General features: G+C 64.1%; 4 non-coding genes across 4 annotated transcripts; all 4 read right to left on the bottom strand.

Annotated features, from left to right (window-relative positions):
* Positions 1–2390: 2390 nt before the first annotated feature.
* LOC142868772 (5S ribosomal RNA) lies at positions 2391–2509 on the bottom strand. The gene has a single exon (XR_012917698.1). It is a non-coding gene; the product is annotated as a 5S ribosomal RNA (ribosomal RNA).
* Positions 2510–6054: 3545 nt separating this feature from the next.
* LOC142868771 (5S ribosomal RNA) lies at positions 6055–6173 on the bottom strand. Its single transcript, XR_012917697.1, has one exon. It is a non-coding gene; the product is annotated as a 5S ribosomal RNA (ribosomal RNA).
* Positions 6174–9714: 3541 nt separating this feature from the next.
* LOC142868770 (5S ribosomal RNA) lies at positions 9715–9833 on the bottom strand. The gene has a single exon (XR_012917696.1). It is a non-coding gene; the product is annotated as a 5S ribosomal RNA (ribosomal RNA).
* A 3540-nt stretch (positions 9834–13373) lies between these two features.
* LOC142868769 (5S ribosomal RNA) lies at positions 13374–13492 on the bottom strand. The gene has a single exon (XR_012917695.1). It is a non-coding gene; the product is annotated as a 5S ribosomal RNA (ribosomal RNA).
* Positions 13493–13668: the final 176 nt, after the last annotated feature.

Genomic DNA, 13668 nt, shown 5'->3' with positions numbered 1-13668 from the left:
AGAAGACACCTGCACTCGGGTGTGTGTGGCGGCACGATTCACAAGCAGCTCCAGATGTTAAGCCAAGGAGAAGCCAGGGAGTTCCCAACGCCCCAGGTGTCCTCAGCCCACGACTGGCTGCTGGGGGAATGCGAAGCCCGGCTCCTTGTCTCAGAGCGGGACAACCAGGAGGTGTGACGTACACCCCGGGGTTCCCAGGAGGATCAGGCTGAAGCTGGGACTTGGCCTGAAAGTGTCCCCTCGCATGGCCACCCCCTTCCCCTTCCTGCTCCTCTACTCCTGGTGCCCCTCCATCCAGGGGCCAGACCTTAAAGAGTCACCCGCAAGAGAATCCTGGTCCCAAAGGAGCCTTCTGGGGGACCCGTGCTGAGAGAGGTTGTGGGCATGGCCCGCTGGGGCTCTGCCCGACCCAGGGCTGAGAGATGCAACCTCCCAGCTCTGGGTCCCTGCAGGGGAAGCGTTGGCAAGCACAGGGCCAGTCCTCCAAAGGCCCAGGTGCAGGGAGCCCAGGCCAAGCAGCCTGTGGAAGAAGCCACCCCGGGAAGACGACTGCAGGCCACGGCCCTTCCCACCTCCTCCTCCTCCTCCTCCTGCTCCTCCACCCCCCCGACCTCCCACCCCCCACCCCCGACATGGCGCAGGGCTCAGAGACACCTCAGACACTTGCTACCCAAAGTGCAAAGGGCATCAGTTGCTCCTCCAAACCCCCCCCCCCGCCCAGCAGACCGCGTTGTCCAGCCAGCCCCCGGGCCTCCCTGGGGTGCCCAGCACAAAAGTGCAGACAACCACCGGACCCTCAATCTCAGTTTTCGGATGTTTTTGCCACTCTAAGGACCCGCAGGCCAGCTGGGCCTTCTGGCAGGACAGAGAGCCCCGGAATCCGACGTGGAGAGCTGGGTGTACGTCCCCACGAGGAGGCGGTCCCCACCTCCGCGGCTCTCCCCTTGCGGGGGGGGGGGGGGAAAGCAGCCACGGGGCCTCAGAGAAGACACCAGGCTGGGCGCCCGCCCCACAGTGGGGGCACGTCCCCCGCAGGCCACTTAGCGACGGCCGCCGGCCGGCGGACGGTTGGGTGGCGCGAGACGCTGCGGCCGCCCTGCTACCGGGTTCCTGGGAGGGCGTCCTGGAACCAGCGTCCACACCAAGCCCTTGGAAGGCCCAGGCGACGGAGGAGCCCCGTCAGGCAGGGGCCGAGGACGGTGACGGCCCGGGCGGGGAGGAGCGTGTCAGGCAGGGGCAGAGGACGGTGACAGGTGACAGGCCGGGCGGGAAGGAGTCAGTCAGGCAGGGGCCGAGGAGGAGCCGGGGCTGGGTAAGGGTTAGGGTTAGAGTCAGGGCACAAGTCACAATCGCAAAGACCTGGAAGCGACCCGAGTGCCCATCGACCCACGAGTGCGTAAATGAAATGTGGCGCGTGGACACCACGGAGTGCTATTCAGCTAGGAGGAGCAGCGGTGAGAGGGCACCTCTCGTGGTTCTCCTGGCCAGAGCTGGAACCCGTTCCAGTAAGCCAGGTAGCCCAAGAATGCACACACGAGCACCACGTGCTCGCGCTCACCAGCAAATGGGTACGAACCGACGGACACCCAAGTGGACACAGAGGAATCACCTTCATCGGGTGGGTGTCGGGCGGGTGGGGGGAGGGGATGGGCATACACCTCCATTAGGAATGGGGTGGGTGCGCACCGACTGGGGGATGGGCGCACTTGAGGCTCTGACCCGAGGGGGGAGGCAGGGAGAGGGCAACGTACCCGACCCTAACATTGGTACCCCCACAATACGCTGGAACGACATCAGAGGTAAATGAATAAGAACACAGGGGGGAGGGGGGCACGGGCAACACATGTCACCTTAATACTTGGACTCCCATCATCTGCTTGAAAAGAGAGAGAAAAGAAAATGCAATCATAGAGATAAGAGACACTTTTTAAAGATAATGAATCCGAAGAGAAAAGTAAAAGGAGGCCTGTGGAGCAGGTCTGGGTGTGACTCCGGATCCCCCAACATCAGGTGCCACCACCAAAGATTCCTACGTGTAGCCCATAGAACCCCAAAAGCAACGGGACGAGTTCTGGTCACATACTCCCTCCAAATGACATCCTGGCCTTCTTCTGGAACTCCCTCCCCTCTCAGACTCTCAAGGTTTCCTCCAGCGTGTCGGTTCCCACAGAGCAGACCTTTGGTCTGAGACCTGACAGTCCAGAAGCCACGCATGCTGCCGCGTGACGGCGGTGTCGCGGCTTGGGACAAGAGGAGGCCCCACGGTGCGGGCTGGGGCGCCAGGCACCGCGGCGGGCGCTGAGGGTGGGGGTGACCCCCACCCCGGGCCGCCGCCTCGCTCCCAGAGAGGGGACAGAACAGGAGGCAAAACAAAAAAAAAAAAAAGAAGAAGCCGACGGCACCCGGTATTCCCAGGCGGTCTCCCATCCAAGTACTAACCAGGCCCGACCCTGCTTAGCTTCCCAGACCAGACGAGGTCGGGCGCGTTCAGGGTGGTGTGGCCCTAGACGGCGGAGGGCGCCCCTGCCCCGCTCAAGAAGCCGAGCCTCTCTGCACTTCCCCGCCGCCTCCTCCCGCCCCAGGCCCCGCACCGGCGCTGACCCGCGCCGGGCCGGGCCTGTTGAGTTCACCGGCCGGGTCCGGCGGGCTCCGAGGGACGGGGGTGACAGGCGGGGCGGGGCGGGGCGGGCAGGGAGCGGTGGGCCGGGGTGGGGGGCTGTCTCTCTATACACACACAAACACACACACACACACACTCACACTCACTCACTCACACTCACACAAGATGCGCCTCCACGGCTGGACTCGCCAAGGTGGAGACCTTCCAGCCCCCTTCCTCTCCTCGCCTGGCCTCCTTCCCCTACCCGCCCCCCACCCCCAGCTCGTGGCCGCCCCCGCCGCCGCCCGCCGCCGCCGATTGCGCACGCGCGGATCGCCCGCCCTTTGACCCCAGGCAGGGGCCGCCCTCCCCGACAACCCCTTTCAGCTGGGCCCCCCACCCTGTGGGTGGGCTGCCGCCTATTCCCCCGGGCCCGGGCTGGGGCACAGCGCATGGGGGAGGGGAGCGAGTGTATGGGGCGTCTCTCTCTCTCTCTAGGGATGTGTCCCATGGGTGGGGTGGCGTGGTTTGTGGGGCGCTGAAGAAATCAGTCCCCTCCATCTCCTACCTCTGGAAAACGCCCAAGCCCTTGGAGAACTGCCGGCAACGCGACCGGGGGGGGGGGGGGGGGGGGGGGGGGCCGGGACCCTCCTCTGCGTCCTCCTGTGGCCCAGTCCAAGGGGCCTGGGCCTGGCCGGGGCTGCATTGGACCCCGACCACCCTGGCGTGTGGACTCGCTAAAAATCGGCGATTAGATATTGGATTCCAGCTTCATTGAGGTCATTTCACTAATGAGTGCACCGGAAAGAGTTTCCTAATCCATCTGTGAGGGTGGCAACTGAAAGAGAATTTGAAAGCTGACAGAATAGGCGAGGAAAGGCATAGGAGATTTCCACACCCAGTAAGGAAGCCTTTCCCGAAATGGAAGAAAGAAACGAGCAAACAGAAACACCGGTAGCCCGCCAGGATCAGAGTCTGCCCCCGAGAGAAAGTACCCTGACCAGGTTCACCCGTGGGTGGGTGGCGAGCTAGCGGCATTCAGAAGAGCGAGGCCCGCAGTCTGTGCAGAAGACACCTGCACTCGGGTGTGTGTGGCGGCACGATTCACAAGCAGCTCCAGATGTTAAGCCAAGGAGAAGCCAGGGAGTTCCCAACGCCCCAGGTGTCCTCAGCCCACGACTGGCTGCTGGGGGAATGCGAAGCCCGGCTCCTTGTCTCAGAGCGGGACAACCAGGAGGTGTGACGTACACCCCGGGGTTCCCAGGAGGATCAGGCTGAAGCTGGGACTTGGCCTGAAAGTGTCCCCTCGCATGGCCACCCCCTTCCCCTTCCTGCTCCTCTACTCCTGGTGCCCCTCCATCCAGGGGCCAGACCTTAAAGAGTCACCCGCAAGAGAATCCTGGTCCCAAAGGAGCCTTCTGGGGGACCCGTGCTGAGAGAGGTTGTGGGCATGGCCCGCTGGGGCTCTGCCCGACCCAGGGCTGAGAGATGCAACCTCCCAGCTCTGGGTCCCTGCAGGGGAAGCGTTGGCAAGCACAGGGCCAGTCCTCCAAAGGCCCAGGTGCAGGGAGCCCAGGCCAAGCAGCCTGTGGAAGAAGCCACCCCGGGAAGACGACTGCAGGCCACGGCCCTTCCCACCTCCTCCTCCTCCTCCTCCTGCTCCTCCACCCCCCCCCGACCTCCCACCCCCCACCCCCGACATGGCGCAGGGCTCAGAGACACCTCAGACACTTGCTACCCAAAGTGCAAAGGGCATCAGTTGCTCCTCCAAACCCCCCCCCCTGCCCAGCAGACCGCGTTGTCCAGCCAGCCCCCGGGCCTCCCTGGGGTGCCCAGCACAAAAGTGCAGACAACCACCGGACCCTCAATCTCAGTTTTCGGATGTTTTTGCCACTCTAAGGACCCGCAGGCCAGCTGGGCCTTCTGGCAGGACAGAGAGCCCCGGAATCCGACGTGGAGAGCTGGGTGTACGTCCCCACGAGGAGGCGGTCCCCACCTCCGCGGCTCTCCCCTTGCGGGGGGGGGGGGAAAGCAGCCACGGGGCCTCAGAGAAGACACCAGGCTGGGCGCCCGCCCCACAGTGGGGGCACGTCCCCCGCAGGCCACTTAGCGACGGCCGCCGGCCGGCGGACGGTTGGGTGGCGCGAGACGCTGCGGCCGCCCTGCTACCGGGTTCCTGGGAGGGCGTCCTGGAACCAGCGTCCACACCAAGCCCTTGGAAGGCCCAGGCGACGGAGGAGCCCCGTCAGGCAGGGGCCGAGGACGGTGACGGCCCGGGCGGGGAGGAGCGTGTCAGGCAGGGGCAGAGGACGGTGACAGGTGACAGGCCGGGCGGGAAGGAGTCAGTCAGGCAGGGGCCGAGGAGGAGACGGGCTGGGTAAGGGTTAGGGTTAGAGTCAGGGCACAAGTCACAATCGCAAAGACCTGGAAGCGACCCGAGTGCCCATCGACCCACGAGTGCGTAAATGAAATGTGGCGCGTGGACACCACGGAGTGCTATTCAGCTAGGAGGAGCAGCGGTGAGAGGGCACCTCTCGTGGTTCTCCTGGCCAGAGCTGGAACCCGTTCCAGTAAGCCAGGTAGCCCAAGAATGCACACACGAGCACCACGTGCTCGCGCTCACCAGCAAATGGGTACGAACCGACGGACACCCAAGTGGACACAGAGGAATCACCTTCATCGGGTGGGTGTCGGGCGGGTGGGGGGAGGGGATGGGCATACACCTCCATTAGGAATGGGGTGGGTGCGCACCGACTGGGGGATGGGCGCACTTGAGGCTCTGACCCGAGGGGGGAGGCAGGGAGAGGGCAACGTACCCGACCCTAACATTGGTACCCCCACAATACGCTGGAACGACATCAGAGGTAAATGAATAAGAACACAGGGGGGAGGGGGGCACGGGCAACACATGTCACCTTAATACTTGGACTCCCATCATCTGCTTGAAAAGAGAGAGAAAAGAAAATGCAATCATAGAGATAAGAGACACTTTTTAAAGATAATGAATCCGAAGAGAAAAGTAAAAGGAGGCCTGTGGAGCAGGTCTGGGTGTGACTCCGGATCCCCCAACATCAGGTGCCACCACCAAAGATTCCTACGTGTAGCCCATAGAACCCCAAAAGCAACGGGACGAGTTCTGGTCACATACTCCCTCCAAATGACATCCTGGCCTTCTTCTGGAACTCCCTCCCCTCTCAGACTCTCAAGGTTTCCTCCAGCGTGTCGGTTCCCACAGAGCAGACCTTTGGTCTGAGACCTGACAGTCCAGAAGCCACGCATGCTGCCGCGTGACGGCGGTGTCGCGGCTTGGGACAAGAGGAGGCCCCACGGTGCGGGCTGGGGCGCCAGGCACCGCGGCGGGCGCTGAGGGTGGGGGTGACCCCCACCCCGGGCCGCCGCCTCGCTCCCAGAGAGGGGACAGAACAGGAGGCAAAACAAAAAAAAAAAAAAGAAGAAGCCGACGGCACCCGGTATTCCCAGGCGGTCTCCCATCCAAGTACTAACCAGGCCCGACCCTGCTTAGCTTCCCAGACCAGACGAGGTCGGGCGCGTTCAGGGTGGTGTGGCCCTAGACGGCGGAGGGCGCCCCTGCCCCGCTCAAGAAGCCGAGCCTCTCTGCACTTCCCCGCCGCCTCCTCCCGCCCCAGGCCCCGCACCGGCGCTGACCCGCGCCGGGCCGGGCCTGTTGAGTTCACCGGCCGGGTCCGGCGGGCTCCGAGGGACGGGGGTGACAGGCGGGGCGGGGCGGGGCGGGCAGGGAGCGGTGGGCCGGGGTGGGGGGCTGTCTCTCTATACACACACAAACACACACACACACACACTCACACTCACTCACTCACACTCACACAAGATGCGCCTCCACGGCTGGACTCGCCAAGGTGGAGACCTTCCAGCCCCCTTCCTCTCCTCGCCTGGCCTCCTTCCCCTACCCGCCCCCCACCCCCAGCTCGTGGCCGCCCCCGCCGCCGCCCGCCGCCGCCGATTGCGCACGCGCGGATCGCCCGCCCTTTGACCCCAGGCAGGGGCCGCCCTCCCCGACAACCCCTTTCAGCTGGGCCCCCCACCCTGTGGGTGGGCTGCCGCCTATTCCCCCGGGCCCGGGCTGGGGCACAGCGCATGGGGGAGGGGAGCGAGTGTATGGGGCGTCTCTCTCTCTCTCTAGGGATGTGTCCCATGGGTGGGGTGGCGTGGTTTGTGGGGCGCTGAAGAAATCAGTCCCCTCCATCTCCTACCTCTGGAAAACGCCCAAGCCCTTGGAGAACTGCCGGCAACGCGACCGGGGGGGGGGGGGGGGGGGGGGGCCGGGACCCTCCTCTGCGTCCTCCTGTGGCCCAGTCCAAGGGGCCTGGGCCTGGCCGGGGCTGCATTGGACCCCGACCACCCTGGCGTGTGGACTCGCTAAAAATCGGCGATTAGATATTGGATTCCAGCTTCATTGAGGTCATTTCACTAATGAGTGCACCGGAAAGAGTTTCCTAATCCATCTGTGAGGGTGGCAACTGAAAGAGAATTTGAAAGCTGACAGAATAGGCGAGGAAAGGCATAGGAGATTTCCACACCCAGTAAGGAAGCCTTTCCCGAAATGGAAGAAAGAAACGAGCAAACAGAAACACCGGTAGCCCGCCAGGATCAGAGTCTGCCCCCGAGAGAAAGTACCCTGACCAGGTTCACCCGTGGGTGGGTGGCGAGCTAGCGGCATTCAGAAGAGCGAGGCCCGCAGTCTGTGCAGAAGACACCTGCACTCGGGTGTGTGTGGCGGCACGATTCACAAGCAGCTCCAGATGTTAAGCCAAGGAGAAGCCAGGGAGTTCCCAACGCCCCAGGTGTCCTCAGCCCACGACTGGCTGCTGGGGGAATGCGAAGCCCGGCTCCTTGTCTCAGAGCGGGACAACCAGGAGGTGTGACGTACACCCCGGGGTTCCCAGGAGGATCAGGCTGAAGCTGGGACTTGGCCTGAAAGTGTCCCCTCGCATGGCCACCCCCTTCCCCTTCCTGCTCCTCTACTCCTGGTGCCCCTCCATCCAGGGGCCAGACCTTAAAGAGTCACCCGCAAGAGAATCCTGGTCCCAAAGGAGCCTTCTGGGGGACCCGTGCTGAGAGAGGTTGTGGGCATGGCCCGCTGGGGCTCTGCCCGACCCAGGGGTGAGAGATGCAACCTCCCAGCTCTGGGTCCCTGCAGGGGAAGCGTTGGCAAGCACAGGGCCAGTCCTCCAAAGGCCCAGGTGCAGGGAGCCCAGGCCAAGCAGCCTGTGGAAGAAGCCACCCCGGGAAGACGACTGCAGGCCACGGCCCTTCCCACCTCCTCCTCCTCCTCCTCCTGCTCCTCCACCCCCCCCCGACCTCCCACCCCCCACCCCCGACATGGCGCAGGGCTCAGAGACACCTCAGACACTTGCTACCCAAAGTGCAAAGGGCATCAGTTGCTCCTCCAAACCCCCCCCCCTGCCCAGCAGACCGCGTTGTCCAGCCAGCCCCCGGGCCTCCCTGGGGTGCCCAGCACAAAAGTGCAGACAACCACCGGACCCTCAATCTCAGTTTTCGGATGTTTTTGCCACTCTAAGGACCCGCAGGCCAGCTGGGCCTTCTGGCAGGACAGAGAGCCCCGGAATCCGACGTGGAGAGCTGGGTGTACGTCCCCACGAGGAGGCGGTCCCCACCTCCGCGGCTCTCCCCTTGCGGGGGGGGGGGAAAGCAGCCACGGGGCCTCAGAGAAGACACCAGGCTGGGCGCCCGCCCCACAGTGGGGGCACGTCCCCCGCAGGCCACTTAGCGACGGCCGCCGGCCGGCGGACGGTTGGGTGGCGCGAGACGCTGCGGCCGCCCTGCTACCGGGTTCCTGGGAGGGCGTCCTGGAACCAGCGTCCACACCAAGCCCTTGGAAGGCCCAGGCGACGGAGGAGCCCCGTCAGGCAGGGGCCGAGGACGGTGACGGCCCGGGCGGGGAGGAGCGTGTCAGGCAGGGGCAGAGGACGGTGACAGGTGACAGGCCGGGCGGGAAGGAGTCAGTCAGGCAGGGGCCGAGGAGGAGACGGGCTGGGTAAGGGTTAGGGTTAGAGTCAGGGCACAAGTCACAATCGCAAAGACCTGGAAGCGACCCGAGTGCCCATCGACCCACGAGTGCGTAAATGAAATGTGGCGCGTGGACACCACGGAGTGCTATTCAGCTAGGAGGAGCAGCGGTGAGAGGGCACCTCTCGTGGTTCTCCTGGCCAGAGCTGGAACCCGTTCCAGTAAGCCAGGTAGCCCAAGAATGCACACACGAGCACCACGTGCTCGCGCTCACCAGCAAATGGGTACGAACCGACGGACACCCAAGTGGACACAGAGGAATCACCTTCATCGGGTGGGTGTCGGGCGGGTGGGGGGAGGGGATGGGCATACACCTCCATTAGGAATGGGGTGGGTGCGCACCGACTGGGGGATGGGCGCACTTGAGGCTCTGACCCGAGGGGGGAGGCAGGGAGAGGGCAACGTACCCGACCCTAACATTGGTACCCCCACAATACGCTGGAACGACATCAGAGGTAAATGAATAAGAACACAGGGGGGAGGGGGGCACGGGCAACACATGTCACCTTAATACTTGGACTCCCATCATCTGCTTGAAAAGAGAGAGAAAAGAAAATGCAATCATAGAGATAAGAGACACTTTTTAAAGATAATGAATCCGAAGAGAAAAGTAAAAGGAGGCCTGTGGAGCAGGTCTGGGTGTGACTCCGGATCCCCCAACATCAGGTGCCACCACCAAAGATTCCTACGTGTAGCCCATAGAACCCCAAAAGCAACGGGACGAGTTCTGGTCACATACTCCCTCCAAATGACATCCTGGCCTTCTTCTGGAACTCCCTCCCCTCTCAGACTCTCAAGGTTTCCTCCAGCGTGTCGGTTCCCACAGAGCAGACCTTTGGTCTGAGACCTGACAGTCCAGAAGCCACGCATGCTGCCGCGTGACGGCGGTGTCGCGGCTTGGGACAAGAGGAGGCCCCACGGTGCGGGCTGGGGCGCCAGGCACCGCGGCGGGCGCTGAGGGTGGGGGTGACCCCCACCCCGGGCCGCCGCCTCGCTCCCAGAGAGGGGACAGAACAGGAGGCAAAACAAAAAAAAAAAAAAGAAGAAGCCGACGGCACCCGGTATTCCCAGGCGGTCTCCCATCCAAGTACTAACCAGGCCCGACCCTGCTTAGCTTCCCAGACCAGACGAGGTCGGGCGCGTTCAGGGTGGTGTGGCCCTAGACGGCGGAGGGCGCCCCTGCCCCGCTCAAGAAGCCGAGCCTCTCTGCACTTCCCCGCCGCCTCCTCCCGCCCCAGGCCCCGCACCGGCGCTGACCCGCGCCGGGCCGGGCCTGTTGAGTTCACCGGCCGGGTCCGGCGGGCTCCGAGGGACGGGGGTGACAGGCGGGGCGGGGCGGGGCGGGCAGGGAGCGGTGGGCCGGGGTGGGGGGCTGTCTCTCTATACACACACAAACACACACACACACACACTCACACTCACTCACTCACACTCACACAAGATGCGCCTCCACGGCTGGACTCGCCAAGGTGGAGACCTTCCAGCCCCCTTCCTCTCCTCGCCTGGCCTCCTTCCCCTACCCGCCCCCCACCCCCAGCTCGTGGCCGCCCCCGCCGCCGCCCGCCGCCGCCGATTGCGCACGCGCGGATCGCCCGCCCTTTGACCCCAGGCAGGGGCCGCCCTCCCCGACAACCCCTTTCAGCTGGGCCCCCCACCCTGTGGGTGGGCTGCCGCCTATTCCCCCGGGCCCGGGCTGGGGCACAGCGCATGGGGGAGGGGAGCGAGTGTATGGGGCGTCTCTCTCTCTCTCTAGGGATGTGTCCCATGGGTGGGGTGGCGTGGTTTGTGGGGCGCTGAAGAAATCAGTCCCCTCCATCTCCTACCTCTGGAAAACGCCCAAGCCCTTGGAGAACTGCCGGCAACGCGACCGGGGGGGGGGGGGGGGGGGGGGCCGGGACCCTCCTCTGCGTCCTCCTGTGGCCCAGTCCAAGGGGCCTGGGCCTGGCCGGGGCTGCATTGGACCCCGACCACCCTGGCGTGTGGACTCGCTAAAAATCGGCGATTAGATATTGGATTCCAGCTTCATTGAGGTCATTTCACTAATGAGTGCACCGGAAAGAGTTTCCTAATCCATCTGTGAGGGTGGCAACTGAAAGAGAATTTGAAAGCTGACAGAATAGGCGAGGAAAGGCATAGGAGATTTCCACACCCAGTAAGGAAGCCTTTCCCGAAATGGAAGAAAGAAACGAGCAAACAGAAACACCGGTAGCCCGCCAGGATCAGAGTCTGCCCCCGAGAGAAAGTACCCTGACCAGGTTCACCCGTGGGTGGGTGGCGAGCTAGCGGCATTCAGAAGAGCGAGGCCCGCAGTCTGTGCAGAAGACACCTGCACTCGGGTGTGTGTGGCGGCACGATTCACAAGCAGCTCCAGATGTTAAGCCAAGGAGAAGCCAGGGAGTTCCCAACGCCCCAGGTGTCCTCAGCCCACGACTGGCTGCTGGGGGAATGCGAAGCCCGGCTCCTTGTCTCAGAGCGGGACAACCAGGAGGTGTGACGTACACCCCGGGGTTCCCAGGAGGATCAGGCTGAAGCTGGGACTTGGCCTGAAAGTGTCCCCTCGCATGGCCACCCCCTTCCCCTTCCTGCTCCTCTACTCCTGGTGCCCCTCCATCCAGGGGCCAGACCTTAAAGAGTCACCCGCAAGAGAATCCTGGTCCCAAAGGAGCCTTCTGGGGGACCCGTGCTGAGAGAGGTTGTGGGCATGGCCCGCTGGGGCTCTGCCCGACCCAGGGGTGAGAGATGCAACCTCCCAGCTCTGGGTCCCTGCAGGGGAAGCGTTGGCAAGCACAGGGCCAGTCCTCCAAAGGCCCAGGTGCAGGGAGCCCAGGCCAAGCAGCCTGTGGAAGAAGCCACCCCGGGAAGACGACTGCAGGCCACGGCCCTTCCCACCTCCTCCTCCTCCTCCTCCTGCTCCTCCACCCCCCCCCGACCTCCCACCCCCCACCCCCGACATGGCGCAGGGCTCAGAGACACCTCAGACACTTGCTACCCAAAGTGCAAAGGGCATCAGTTGCTCCTCCAAACCCCCCCCCCTGCCCAGCAGACCGCGTTGTCCAGCCAGCCCCCGGGCCTCCCTGGGGTGCCCAGCACAAAAGTGCAGACAACCACCGGACCCTCAATCTCAGTTTTCGGATGTTTTTGCCACTCTAAGGACCCGCAGGCCAGCTGGGCCTTCTGGCAGGACAGAGAGCCCCGGAATCCGACGTGGAGAGCTGGGTGTACGTCCCCACGAGGAGGCGGTCCCCACCTCCGCGGCTCTCCCCTTGCGGGGGGGGGGGAAAGCAGCCACGGGGCCTCAGAGAAGACACCAGGCTGGGCGCCCGCCCCACAGTGGGGGCACGTCCCCCGCAGGCCACTTAGCGACGGCCGCCGGCCGGCGGACGGTTGGGTGGCGCGAGACGCTGCGGCCGCCCTGCTACCGGGTTCCTGGGAGGGCGTCCTGGAACCAGCGTCCACACCAAGCCCTTGGAAGGCCCAGGCGACGGAGGAGCCCCGTCAGGCAGGGGCCGAGGACGGTGACGGCCCGGGCGGGGAGGAGCGTGTCAGGCAGGGGCAGAGGACGGTGACAGGTGACAGGCCGGGCGGGAAGGAGTCAGTCAGGCAGGGGCCGAGGAGGAGACGGGCTGGGTAAGGGTTAGGGTTAGAGTCAGGGCACAAGTCACAATCGCAAAGACCTGGAAGCGACCCGAGTGCCCATCGACCCACGAGTGCGTAAATGAAATGTGGCGCGTGGACACCACGGAGTGCTATTCAGCTAGGAGGAGCAGCGGTGAGAGGGCACCTCTCGTGGTTCTCCTGGCCAGAGCTGGAACCCGTTCCAGTAAGCCAGGTAGCCCAAGAATGCACACACGAGCACCACGTGCTCGCGCTCACCAGCAAATGGGTACGAACCGACGGACACCCAAGTGGACACAGAGGAATCACCTTCATCGGGTGGGTGTCGGGCGGGTGGGGGGAGGGGATGGGCATACACCTCCATTAGGAATGGGGTGGGTGCGCACCGACTGGGGGATGGGCGCACTTGAGGCTCTGACCCGAGGGGGGAGGCAGGGAGAGGGCAACGTACCCGACCCTAACATTGGTACCCCCACAATACGCTGGAACGACATCAGAGGTAAATGAATAAGAACACAGGGGGGAGGGGGGCACGGGCAACACATGTCACCTTAATACTTGGACTCCCATCATCTGCTTGAAAAGAGAGAGAAAAGAAAATGCAATCATAGAGATAAGAGACACTTTTTAAAGATAATGAATCCGAAGAGAAAAGTAAAAGGAGGCCTGTGGAGCAGGTCTGGGTGTGACTCCGGATCCCCCAACATCAGGTGCCACCACCAAAGATTCCTACGTGTAGCCCATAGAACCCCAAAAGCAACGGGACGAGTTCTGGTCACATACTCCCTCCAAATGACATCCTGGCCTTCTTCTGGAACTCCCTCCCCTCTCAGACTCTCAAGGTTTCCTCCAGCGTGTCGGTTCCCACAGAGCAGACCTTTGGTCTGAGACCTGACAGTCCAGAAGCCACGCATGCTGCCGCGTGACGGCGGTGTCGCGGCTTGGGACAAGAGGAGGCCCCACGGTGCGGGCTGGGGCGCCAGGCACCGCGGCGGGCGCTGAGGGTGGGGGTGACCCCCACCCCGGGCCGCCGCCTCGCTCCCAGAGAGGGGACAGAACAGGAGGCAAAACAAAAAAAAAAAAAAGAAGAAGCCGACGGCACCCGGTATTCCCAGGCGGTCTCCCATCCAAGTACTAACCAGGCCCGACCCTGCTTAGCTTCCCAGACCAGACGAGGTCGGGCGCGTTCAGGGTGGTGTGGCCCTAGACGGCGGAGGGCGCCCCTGCCCCGCTCAAGAAGCCGAGCCTCTCTGCACTTCCCCGCCGCCTCCTCCCGCCCCAGGCCCCGCACCGGCGCTGACCCGCGCCGGGCCGGGCCTGTTGAGTTCACCGGCCGGGTCCGGCGGGCTCCGAGGGACGGGGGTGACAGGCGGGGCGGGGCGGGG

Source organism: Microcebus murinus, unplaced genomic scaffold, assembly GCF_040939455.1.
Source record: "Microcebus murinus isolate Inina unplaced genomic scaffold, M.murinus_Inina_mat1.0 scaf042_hap2_Mmur4.0, whole genome shotgun sequence".
NCBI lineage: Eukaryota > Metazoa > Chordata > Mammalia > Primates > Cheirogaleidae > Microcebus > Microcebus murinus.
This window is presented reverse-complemented; position numbering and strand designations above follow the sequence as displayed.